Source organism: Globicephala melas, chromosome 4, assembly GCF_963455315.2.
Source record: "Globicephala melas chromosome 4, mGloMel1.2, whole genome shotgun sequence".
Taxonomy (NCBI): domain Eukaryota; kingdom Metazoa; phylum Chordata; class Mammalia; order Artiodactyla; family Delphinidae; genus Globicephala; species Globicephala melas.
Window position 1 is genome coordinate 25,882,802 of NC_083317.1, and position 12,205 is coordinate 25,895,006.

A 12,205-nucleotide genomic window follows, 5' to 3' on the forward strand; every position below is an offset into this window, starting at 1 on the left:
ATTCCAGTTTTTCCCAAATCATCATCCACCCCCACCCCAAGTTCCTTGTTTAACATACTTTCCACAACCATTATTACTTGATGATTTGGTTCCAAGGCTGAGGGGAAACTCTTTTCACCCTTCATGGAGGAATGCTACCATGTGAATTCCTAAGGGAAAACACATTGAGAGTTCCAGTTTGGACTGTACCAAGTACACCCACATTCCTAGAGCTATAAAATTCAACTCTGCTCTGACATGAAGAAGAAAGAAGTGACAAGATGGGTTAGTGCTGGCAGTGGGGCTAGGAAAGGGGAAGGTGGCAGGCATGTGGAGGACTGGGTATGAGTGACCACAAGACTTGGTCAGCCAGCTCAACAAAATAAGGAAGTTCCTGACGTCAGGGAGAGACGGGAACTCCAAGCCAGCTACAAAACGGGAAGTGTACGTAAATGATATTTATAGAACGCATGTTCATAAGCAAGAGAATGTACCTCTATTTGACCTTAAATACTTATTATGAAATATTTGGGGACTTTTCTAAGGAGAAAGCTGCAATTGTTTGCTATTGCTGGTAAATGTCTTATAGGCTGTGGCATTATGGGAATTTGCCTAGCTTTTTGTGGCTGCCACCCAAAACTGGTGACCACAAAGTCAAAGTTAAATATAAGCTAAAATTAAATTACTCCCCTTCTTTGTTTTTGTAGTTCTGCTGAATGAAGACATTTTAGCAGTGATTTCATATTCATTAGGAGGATGGAATGTCACAGCAAGTCAATCATAATCATAATGAAAATGCCAAGACATTCTTGTATGTTTTTCCACAATCCACTATATTCAATTGGGATAAAGTACAGGAACTCTAGTGATATAATACTATAAATAGATGTAAGTGCACTTTATCTCTCAATGTGAATAGATAGAGATGATAGAAATTTTTGAGTTGTGTTCAACAGCTTCCAAAGAACAACATCTAAATTTCTAGCTATAAAAGCAAATTTTTCAGGATTAAACTTCAAGCTCTTTTATATAACAAATCTGAAAACTATCCCCCTAGAAATAACCAAGGAAAAACACACAGTGTTTTCAGAGGGAAGAAAATCATTATCAACACTCACAAAAATGGAGGGTGAGTGAGTTTGTTAAGTGTGGACATGTTAGAAGCTTGAACAGAGGGGTATTTAGAACAGAAGAATAGATCAGTGAATTCTGAATCTTTTTGGAACTGCTACCTCCAATCCACAATTATACTTTTTGCTTCATGGTATAGTCCATCTTCTGGAAGCATGCAACCCTTCCCACAGTTGTTACAGTTCATTGTATTTGGTATCAGTTTAAGAACACGTGCAGGCATGAAACAAAACCAAGGTTGTTCTCAGCACAGCCCGTGATTTTCTGTGAGCAATCCCAGCACGATTAACTCTCTACATAAGAACCATAAAATATTCAACTACACCAACCAGTTCCTCCTACTGGGGGTGGGCTCTCATGATAGGAAAGGAGGAAGAGAAAATTAAATTCTGAGCACATTATCAAGGAGAAATGTTCCCATAGGTTGTAGTTATTTTAGAGCACCATGCAGAACACTTATCAGTAATATTTGCATAGTAAAAGAAAACGTTTGCAAAGAGACATCAGGCATTAGAATCTTCTACCACCTACTTGTCATATTTTTGCAAATCAGGTGAATCTTCTAGTCCTCTGTGATGTGGTCCATGAGGGGTTCTAAGATGTGTTACTTTGAAATAGTTAAGAAATTTATTCATTTACAAAATACAAATATATCCACAAACAATCACAAAAGAGGGTGGTTTATTAAATGGGAAGTTGAGGATTCCTTGGACACATAGTAGACACCCAACCTAAACTAATAGATGAGGAGGGTCAGGTAGACTTTCCTGGGAGTGAATGAGAGCATGGAATTTTAAAGGACGAGAAAGAAGGGATTTAGACCATTCTTTGAATGACGGCCTTGGGAAAAAAGGGCAAGAGCAGGGCATATTCAAGGTACTGAGAGAAATGGCTGCAGTGTCAGGGGTGGAGAGAGAGATGGACAAGGGGGGAAAGCAGGAGGAGAGATGGTGAATAAGAATAAGGTGGAGGGCTTCCCTGGTGGCGCAGTGGTTGGGAATCCACCTGCCGATGCAGGGGACACGGGTTCGTGCCCCGGTCCGGGAAGATCCCACATGCTGCGGAGCGGCTGGGCCCGTGAGCCATGGCCGCTGAGCCTGCGTGTCCGGAGCCTGTGCTCCGCAACGGGTGGAAATGCCAAAGATCTGGCTGGGGAAATAAGGGTAGACCAGATTTGGCAGGTTTAGATCTACTATCAGTTTGTTTTTTTTTTTTTTCAAGAATTTTGTTTTACTCAGGGGGAAATAAATGAAGCCACTTAAAAACTTAAAGCTTCTGGAACTAATATAAAGAGAATTGTGGCTAAGAAATACCACTCCAGCTGCACTGGAGATTAAGCATTAGTCCAGGAGAAAGGTGGTAGTGAGTGTCAGACTAGAAAAGTGGTAGCGCTGAACACAGATAATGGAGATAGAAACAACTGGATGGAATTGAGATGCATTTAAGAAGCAGACTCAGCAGAACATGGTGAGGACTGGGTTGTGAGGCTGAAGGAAGAGGCAATTAGGTGGGGCTACAGGAGACAAGAAACGAGGATACAGGGAAATAGTGGTCAACGAGGAGATTAAAGGTCAGAGGGAAACCAGGTATAGAGCGAGAAAGGAGGGTGTTGGCAAAGATCATTTTTTAATACACCTAGTATCCACTGAGATGTTGCCTTCAAGAGCCCAGGCAAGATCTCCAGGGATGGACCTTAGAAGAAAGATAACAGCAGAGAGCTAGTCATTGGTTAGATTTGATCATTTTGCTGAAAGAGCTCTTAAAAGAATAGACCCTGGAATTTAATTAAAAAGTAGGCCCTTCTCAGTCACAGTTTTTTCTATCTGGATTTTTTTTTAAGTATAGGGGTGTGTGCGTGTGTGTGTATGTGTGTATGTGTGTGTGTGTGTGTGTGTGTGTGTTTATTCTGATGGGAATTTTGTATAATCAAGACTTTGTATAGCCAGAAAAGAAGTTATATTGCAAATATTTTTTTGTAATTTTAATGCCATTCAAGATGGATACGTTTACTTAAAATATTAAAGACAGTATTGCCTAGCAGGCACTTGCCTAGGACTTGCTCAACTTGAAAAGTAAATACGAAAAGAAATATGTAGGTTAATTCGTGTCCCAACCAGAATACTGTTTTCCCTTTTTTGTGTCTGAGGAAAGACTTTATCTTCTCTGTTCATTCAGACTTTTCCTCAAGATTCTAAATTCACCATCTTTTCTTTTTTCTTACCTATAACTGGCATTTGGCTGTGTAATATTCCTCTCTTCCTTTCTTCTTCCTGCCTTCCCTCACAATCTCTCTCACTCAGAAAAAAAAAAAAAAAGTCTTCTCAATGTGCTGAGGGGCGTCAATTGTGGCATGGAGCTGTCAATCAATGAACGTTTTTTCTAAAACAGACTATTTTCTATTCAACTAGGCTAGATGCTCACTCCACTGGACACTGGCCTGTCTGCTATCAAGTTCCAGATTTATATCCCAGTGCTTTTCAGATATCTTTCTAGGATGAATGGAATGGATCGTAAAAGGGCAACTTGAGCCCATTCAGAGGCACAAGGAGAGGGAAAGGAGGCTGAATACATTCTCACCATTCCCACAGGTACCCCCTCATAGAGCTAATGTACAAAATTCAATTCTCCCGCAGAAGCATGCTAACTAGAATAGCAGTTAGAGCTGATGAGGCAATCGAACTGAAAGAAGAGGGGTTATTCAGTCTCTCTCTTTCTCTCCCTTTTTGTTCTCATCTCTCTCTATCCTGCATTACCTTTTTCAATAAAAATAAAATCCCCCAAACCATCACCACAGTCTAATCATGAAAACAACATCAGAGAAACCCAAATAGAGAAATCTTCTACAAAATACGCAGCCAGTACTCTTCAAAACTGTCAAGGTCATGAAAAATAAGGAAAGACTGAGAAAATGCCCAGGCCATAGCGACCAGGAGATATGGCAATTAATAGAGCATTGTCTCCTGGATGGGATCCTGGAAGACAAAAAAGGATGTTAGTGAGAAAACTAATGAAATCCAAATAAAGTCTGGATTTATAGTAACGGATGAATACTGGTTTCACAGTTTTACCAGTGTGCCATGGGAATGGAGAATGCTAACATTAAGGCAAACTGGCTGAGGGTCTACAGGAATTCTGTGCTTACTTTGATAATTTTCTGTTAATCTAATTTTATTCCAAAGATAAAAAGTTTATTTAAAAAATAAAACCTTCGGGACTTCCCTGGTGGCTCAGTGGTTGAGAATCCGCCTGCCAATGCAGGGCACATGGGTTCGAGCCCTGATCCGGGAAGATCCCACATGCTGTGGAGCAACTAAGCCTGTGCGCCACAACTACTGAAGCCCGGGTGCCTAGAACCTGTGCTCCGCAACAAGAGAAGCCACCGCAATGAGAAGCCTGAGCACCGCAACGAAGAGTAGCCCCCACACGCAGCAACTAGAGAAAGCCCGCGCACAGCAACGAAGACCCAACACAGCCAAATAAATAAATTAAATTAAATTAAAAACAAAACTTCATCTCATCTTTTGCCCTCTTATAGCAGTAATACCCAAATATAAATAATATTTTCTATTGTACAGTGTGTTCACCTCTGTTCTACATTATCTAATTTAATACTCGGAGCAGCTCCACTTGTAGCCAGACTTGGTATTACGGTCCCCATTTTACACACAAGGAAACGGATGAAAGGTTTGAGAGGCGGGAATTTGCCCATCGTTCACTGTGTTGATTAGGGTACAGGCTAAGCTATTTTTACAAGAAGACCTCAAAAATACAGTGGCTCCAAGAAAACCCTTCTTAAAATGTGAGATATAACTAACATTTAACATTGTGTAAGTTTAAAGGTATACAACTTGTTGATTTGATACCGCTATATACGTATTGCAATATGATTACCACCATGGAGTTATCTAACACTTCTTTCCCCAAAAAAAACTCCATTTAATTATTTACTTATCTCTCATATCACAGTCTAGAGACAGTGTGAAATAGTTTGAGGACCCAGGCTCCTTCCATCATCTTCTTTGGGTTTTGCCTTTAGCAGGTGAACGCAGGCTCACTAATGCCACATCTGTATTCCAACCCAGGAGAAAGAGGAAAAAAAGAGGGGGAACGCAGGTAACTCCTTCTTGTTGAACACATTATAAGGAACTACCCACATCATTTTTACTTGCAACTCATTGGCCGAAACTTATTCACACAGCTACATCTAACCTAAATGCGGTCATCTGGGAGGTAGTAACTGAGAGACTGGCCCTAGAAGGATGAAAAAGGGAGGGACAACTAACCAAATCTGCCACAATCACCAGCCTTCTTAGCAGTGGAAAGAAGCCTTTAACCTAGGTTTTCTGATCTTAAGTTTGCTATTCCTATTGCCTGCTGAATATACATTTGTACTCTCTATTCATCTCTATATAAAAGGACAACAAATAATGAACTCAGTTACTTTTTGGTTTTACTTTTTAATATCTTTTCTATAAATTTATTTATTTACAATTAATAAAATTATTGACTTATTAGTCATATCTTTCTGGGTCACATCCTTCTGATGTTCATGTATTTTTGTGACATCAATTTAAATGTGTTTATATTTTCTGAAATGTTTGTCCAGAGTAGTACTGTCTTCTACTTTTCCCTTAAAGCGAGAGAAAGACTGAATTACCAGACAGACAGCTGAAGAGAACTCAGCTGTTCTATGCTGTATGGCCCATTTTGTCAACTGCCCTGTGACCTTAGAAACCTATTTATCTGACCATTTATCTCCAGGATCAAATCCAGGAACCTAAAGATTATATGTAATTTAAAGACCCTCTGAGAAAAAGACACAATTACTAATTCAAAATTAAGTATGAAAAAGTACTCATTTATAATGAGAAATGAAAGCATAACAAAAAATTCTAAAAGCTCACAAATACCATAAATATCACAAAATCCTGAAAAATAAGATATTTTTATGCTGCCTCACATACTATAATTCTTTTCCCCTACAGTTTTGGCTGCATACTCTTTGATAATGTTTTCATATGATGATAATTTTGTAATATTTTTCTAAGGGGAACAAACATAAAATTTTCATCTAGCATGATTAATTGAATTTTGTTGTTCTGTCATTGATAGTTGAGAACCATTCAAAAAGGCAACTTCACACTCAGTTGTACTTGTTGTTTGTATTATTGCTATTGGTTTTGCCTTACAAACACAGCAATTATAATGAGTTATATTTTGTGGGATTCCCATCTAAAAGAAGAGGAAAAATGGTGTACATATGGTTATATGTGCTACATTATCAAGTATATTTCTGACAGAAGGGACTCTCTACTTTGACTAGGCTTCAGAAACAACTGAGTCCTCTCTGCTTACGGATTTTTGCTTTTTTTGTTTTTTTTTTGCAATGTTGTGTTTTACAATTTTTTCTTTCTTTTTTTTTTTTTTTGGCGGTACGCGGGCCTCTCACTGTTGTGGCCTCTCCCATTGCAGAGCACAGGCTCCGGACGCGCAGGCTCAGCGGCCATGGCTCACGGGCCCAGCCGCTCTGCGGCATGTGGGATCTTCCTGGACTGGGGCATGAACCCGTGTCCCCTGCATCGGCAGGCAGACTCCCAACCACTGTGCCACCAGGGAAGCCCGTGTTTTACAATTTTTAAGAGCAGTTTTAGGTTTACAACAAAATTGAGAGGAACGTACAGAGATTCCTGTATACTCCATGTCCCCCATTATTAATTATCACTCACCAGAATGCTATATTTTTACCAAGGGTGAACCTACATCAACACACCATGATCATCCAAAGGCCATAGTTTACCTTGGGTTCTCTCTGATTTTTGTACCCTCTGTGGCTTTGGACAAATATATAATGACATATATCCATCATTATAGTATCATCCAGAGTATTTTCACAGAGAATAAAAATTCTCTGTGTTCTTTGACTAATCACTTCTTCCATCCCCCCCTCCCCAACTCCTGGAAACAACTGATCTTTAAGCTGTCTCCATTTTTGCCTTTTCCAAAATATCATATAGTTGGAATCATACAGTATGCAGCCTTTTCAGATTGGTTTCTTTCACTTAGTAATATGCATTTAAGATTCCTCCATGTCTTTCCATGGTCTGCTTTACACATCAGATGACTGGAAACCTTTCTCCCAAACTAGTTTCTAACACCCTTCATTTCAAGCCTTCTTTCTTCTCTACTGTCCACTGGAGTTGGAGACTGAGTCGGGGGGAGAGGACCGCCATGTCTGGAAACCTACTCCTACCTCGGGACAGCTAGCAGTAACTTAATCATACATGGAAGTGACTTAGAACCTTCTAAATATACTCCACCACACCCCACCTAAGTGCATCCTCACTTCAACTTCCCTCAGCAAGTTGCCACAAATGCCCCAATGTCATCTAAGATGAGGTGAAGCAAGATGGAGGAGAAGTCCAGAGGAGTCAGAAAGGAAAGAGACAGCAGTAATCTGAAGATGATGGTTTCTCTTGTAAAGTTTACAGAAATGTGTGACGATGTAAGTAATCACATTGTTAGGGCCCCTCCCAGAGTCTTGGAAGGAGCCTGTGCTGGTGAAGTACCCTGAAGCTTAAGCTTTACAATAATCTGCCTCCTTTCTCTCACATGTAAAATAGGGATAATACTGGCCTAGCTTATTGAAGGGATTGAGTGGGGAAGATTCACATAAACACTTTGAAAATGAAAGTCTCCTGGGAGAGTAGGTGCATGTACACGTAACACAGGAAACATGTGGAGGATTTGCCCCCAACCTTATAATCTCAGTGAATGTAAAAATGAATCTCTTTCTGGTTTATTTCCAACAGTGCTTGCTTTCCTTTTATCCTCACTTTTACATATAATTCTGGTATCTCCTTCCCCCACCTGGCTTGTATTTTGTTCATTTTGCCATGTTTTATTTCCTGCGTTTTCTGCTCCATTTTTTTTAAAAATCTCCCTCGAGCCCCTCCCCTCCCCCTCCACTCACAACTCCTGTGTTTTATGTCCACTTATGTAGCCACAGAGCTGCTCCCTTAGCTTTTTCTAAGCTGCTTTCCATATCTTTAAAACCTATGGATGCGATGATAGCCATCAATCTAGGAGAGACAGGCAGCCACATGATGCCTGACTCTCCAGATGGAGTTTCCGGGTGACCCTGTCTGACCACCAGGCTCAACTTATGAAATACAAACTCTGATGAAATTCATGGCAGGAGAACTCCCTGCGCGATGTGGGGCAACAGCATGATGGATAGACCGGTGATGATGGATAGCTCCTCTCTCACCCTTAGTCCATGAATTTTGGTTCAAGAGTTTCCTCCAGCAGGGACTGAATTGTCCCAGAGATAACAACACTCAACCAGGAGCTGGGCTCTGAGTTTATTGCTTGCTTAGGGATATCTACTACCCTCATTACTCAGGAAAGCAAATTATTACTAACGATGTAAGGTTTTAGTTCATTTCAGTGGTTTTTAAATTAAACAGCTTGGCAGGTGGATCAAGATGCCAAGTACTGTAAAAAAAAAAAAAAAAAAAAAAAACTCTTCTAAAGTATGGACAAAGCATGGAATTAAAGTAGAAGGGAAGATTTATATATTGAAGCTTAATAATCCTCCTTGTCATCTGTTCGTTCTTTTTGGGAAATAACTATTACAGCCCACTATAATCTTAATCCTGCATAGCTGTTTTTTTGTTTAAATACATGACCCTTTTTTAGTATTAGGAAATGAATCTGAAATCTGAATATGAAAAAAATTGGGTGACTTTCATATGCCTGCTAACACTGTCTCATTAATCCTCATGGCGCCTCTGAAAGATGTATGGAATGTATTTTTATCTCCATTTTACAGAATGTGAAACCAAGATATCCCAAAGCTCTTTAACATACTTAAGATCACACAGTGACTCAGTAACATAGTCAGAAATAAAGCCAGCTTTTCTAACAAGAAGGGCTCTGACAATTAATCAGAAACACAGCAAGTCTGCTCTTTGATGACTAGAAATTTCATCTGAAGCCAGATGATGATTTGAGCAGGAAAAAGTTGTCACAGCTGGTGATTATATTATATCTTTAGGAGTTTTCTGTCCAAAAACCTGTAACATAACATAACCTGTTTAGATTTGGTACATCACAGCGAAGATAATGACCCAAAAAAATTCTTATAAAGAATATCTTATTCTACCTCATTTATCTCATTTATAAAATTCAGAAGTCATTCCTATGGAAAGCAGTATCCATAGACCCCAGGGGAAAAAGAAGTTGCAATGCATATTTCAAGATCTGGTAAGAAGACAATCAAGCATCTGAGAAATTGGACTCAGTTACCTCCTAGGGCATCTGGTTCCTGGTCCTGGAAACAACACTGCAAAGTATAAATAATAATGGCCACTTCTGCATGGAATAGATGTGGCAAAAATCACCCTTTGTATCCCCAGTGTTTGGTTTAGCCCAATGAGCAGGTATTCGATGCATAATTATTGACTATGAAGGGGGAGGATATGTAAATAACCAATGATAATCAGATGGGCTGCTATCGCTCTGCTCAACATATTTCCACCTGCAGATGATATTAATGTGCCTGGAGTATTTCAGGTTCTTTCCACTACCTAACACATTTCCAACCAAGAGAGTTCTTCTATCTAACTTCAACAAAAAGAATTTCCCATCTCTATGAATACCAAGGTTTTACATTAGTAACTGTCATCACGTCACTTTAACTGAACAGATAACCACTAATTCAGTGGTTTCCCAACTGTTTGGAACATAATAATCACCTGGGGTGCGTGTTACACATAGATTCTCAGGCCTCCAGCAATTTTGATTCAGATGGGAGGGCAGAACTCAGCATTTAAACAAGAACCCCAGGAGGTTTGATACAGGCATTCCAAGGCCACTCTTAGAGGAAAAAAAAAAAAAAAAAAAAACTCTATATAATGGGCCTATTCCAGAGATAAAGAAATAGAGATTCAGAAAAGATTCTTGCCCAAGGCAATTCATTCCATCATTCAGTCATTTGACAGGTACTTACTGTGGGTACAGATGACCAGACACTATTGGTTTGTGCAAAACTGGAACCTGGTCTGGTCCACAATCAATTACTATTTCTAATCTGCCTGCAGCCAGATGTTATGCAAGTTCCAAACAGTACACGAGACTGGCTGGGGTGAACTCAGGAAAGGTTCATTGGAGCAGGCAGAATTTGGACCAAATTCCAGCCACTAACATGAAGAGAAGGAAACTGGGCCAGCAAAGATAGTGGCTTCATATATACAATGGAAGATTATTCAGCCATAAAAAGAAACAAAATTGAGTTATTTGTAGTGAGGTGGATGGACCTAGAGTCTGTCATACAGGGTGAAGTAAGTCAGAAAGAGAAAAACAAATACCGTTTGCTTACACATATACATGGAATCTTAAAAAAAAAAAAAATGCTTCTGATGAACCTAGGGGCAGGACAGGAATAAAGACGCAGATGTAGAGAATGGACTTGAGGACACAGGGAGGAGGAAGGGTAAGCTGCGATGAAGTGAGAGAGTGATAATGACATATATATACTACCAAATGTAAAATAGATAGCTAGTGGGAAGCTATCTATTTTAGTGGGAAGCAGCCGCCTAGCACAGGGAGATCAGCTCGGTGCTTTGTGACCACCTAGAGGGGTGGGATAGGGAGAGCGGGAAGGAGACTCAAGAGGCAGGAGATAGGGCTTCCCTGATGGTGCAGTGGTTGAGAGTCCGCCTGCCGATGCAGGGGACACGGGTTTGTGCCCCAGTCCGGGAAGATCCCACATGTCGCGGAGCAGCTAGGCCCGTGAGCCATGGCCGCTGAGCCTGCGCGTCTGGAGCCTGTGCTCCGCAATGGGAGAGGCCACAACAGTGAGAGGCCGGCGTACCGAAAAAAAAAAAAAAAGAGGGAGGAGATATGGGGATATATATGTTTAACTGCTTCACTTTGTTATAAAGCAGAAACTAACACACCATTGTAAAGCAATTATACTCCAATGAAGATGTTAAAAAAAAAAAGGATAAGAGTAATCAGTGGTGGTTGAAATCAGAGTAATGTTTACTTTGAGCAGGATGTAGTGACTGGGAAGGGTCAAGAGGAGACGTCTGGGATTCTGAGAAAATTCTGTCTTCATCTGGGTGTTTGCCTTGTGAAAATTCATCAAACTGTACACTTAATGATTGTGTAGTTCTTCTGCATGTTCACAAATTATGAATTACTTTAAAACAAATTAAAATTATAAACTTAAAAAAAAAAAGTGGCTTTTTTAGAACCTCAGGTTGCACTCAGAGGACCAGATAAGTGAGGCAGAGAAAGCACAAGGGTGATGTAACTCAGGAACCCCACTCAGCATATTTCAGGAGACCTCAAAGCCTTATCTCTAGTATCTCTTGGGTAGTTCTCACTGCTACACTCAAGTTTTTTGGGAACAGGAGAATCCCACCGGCCATGACCCAAGCCCTCCATACCCAAGTACGCTTGAGTCTCCAGTGTCAGCAGGCTTGTCCTAAGCACCTCTCTTCCCCCAGGCTTTCCAGCAGAAAGAACCTCTTCCTCAGAAACAATTTATTGATGCAGAAAGATAGGGCATACGATGGAAAGGGCTGCATGCAAAAATCAGACAAGAAGTATAAATATGACCTGGGGAAAGTCCTCAGGATGCAGGGGCCTCATGATGGAGAAGAGAAACACTAATCAAGATGCAGAAGCATGGAGTGATTTCTCAGGGCACTTTGGTTCTCAGCCTGGGTTGTGTATTAGAATCACCTATGGAGATTTTGAAAAACTATTGAAGGCTTGGCATCCCCATGACCAATGGAATCAGGAGTTCTAAGGTGGAGTCCAGACATCAGTACATTTTGAAAGCCACCAGGTGGTTCTAGTATGCACCCAAAAGGCTGTGAACCACTGATCTAATAAGGCAGAGCTTGAGGAAAACAAATGCAATATAAGTGTACTGGAGCCAATGAGTTGAGATTCAGATGGCTTTAAATAGAACGATTTTGGGCTTCCCTGGTGGCGCAGTGGTTGAGAGTCCGCCTGCCGATGCAGGGGACACCGGTTCGTGCCCCGGTCCGGGAAGATCCCACATGCCGCAGAGCGGCTGGGC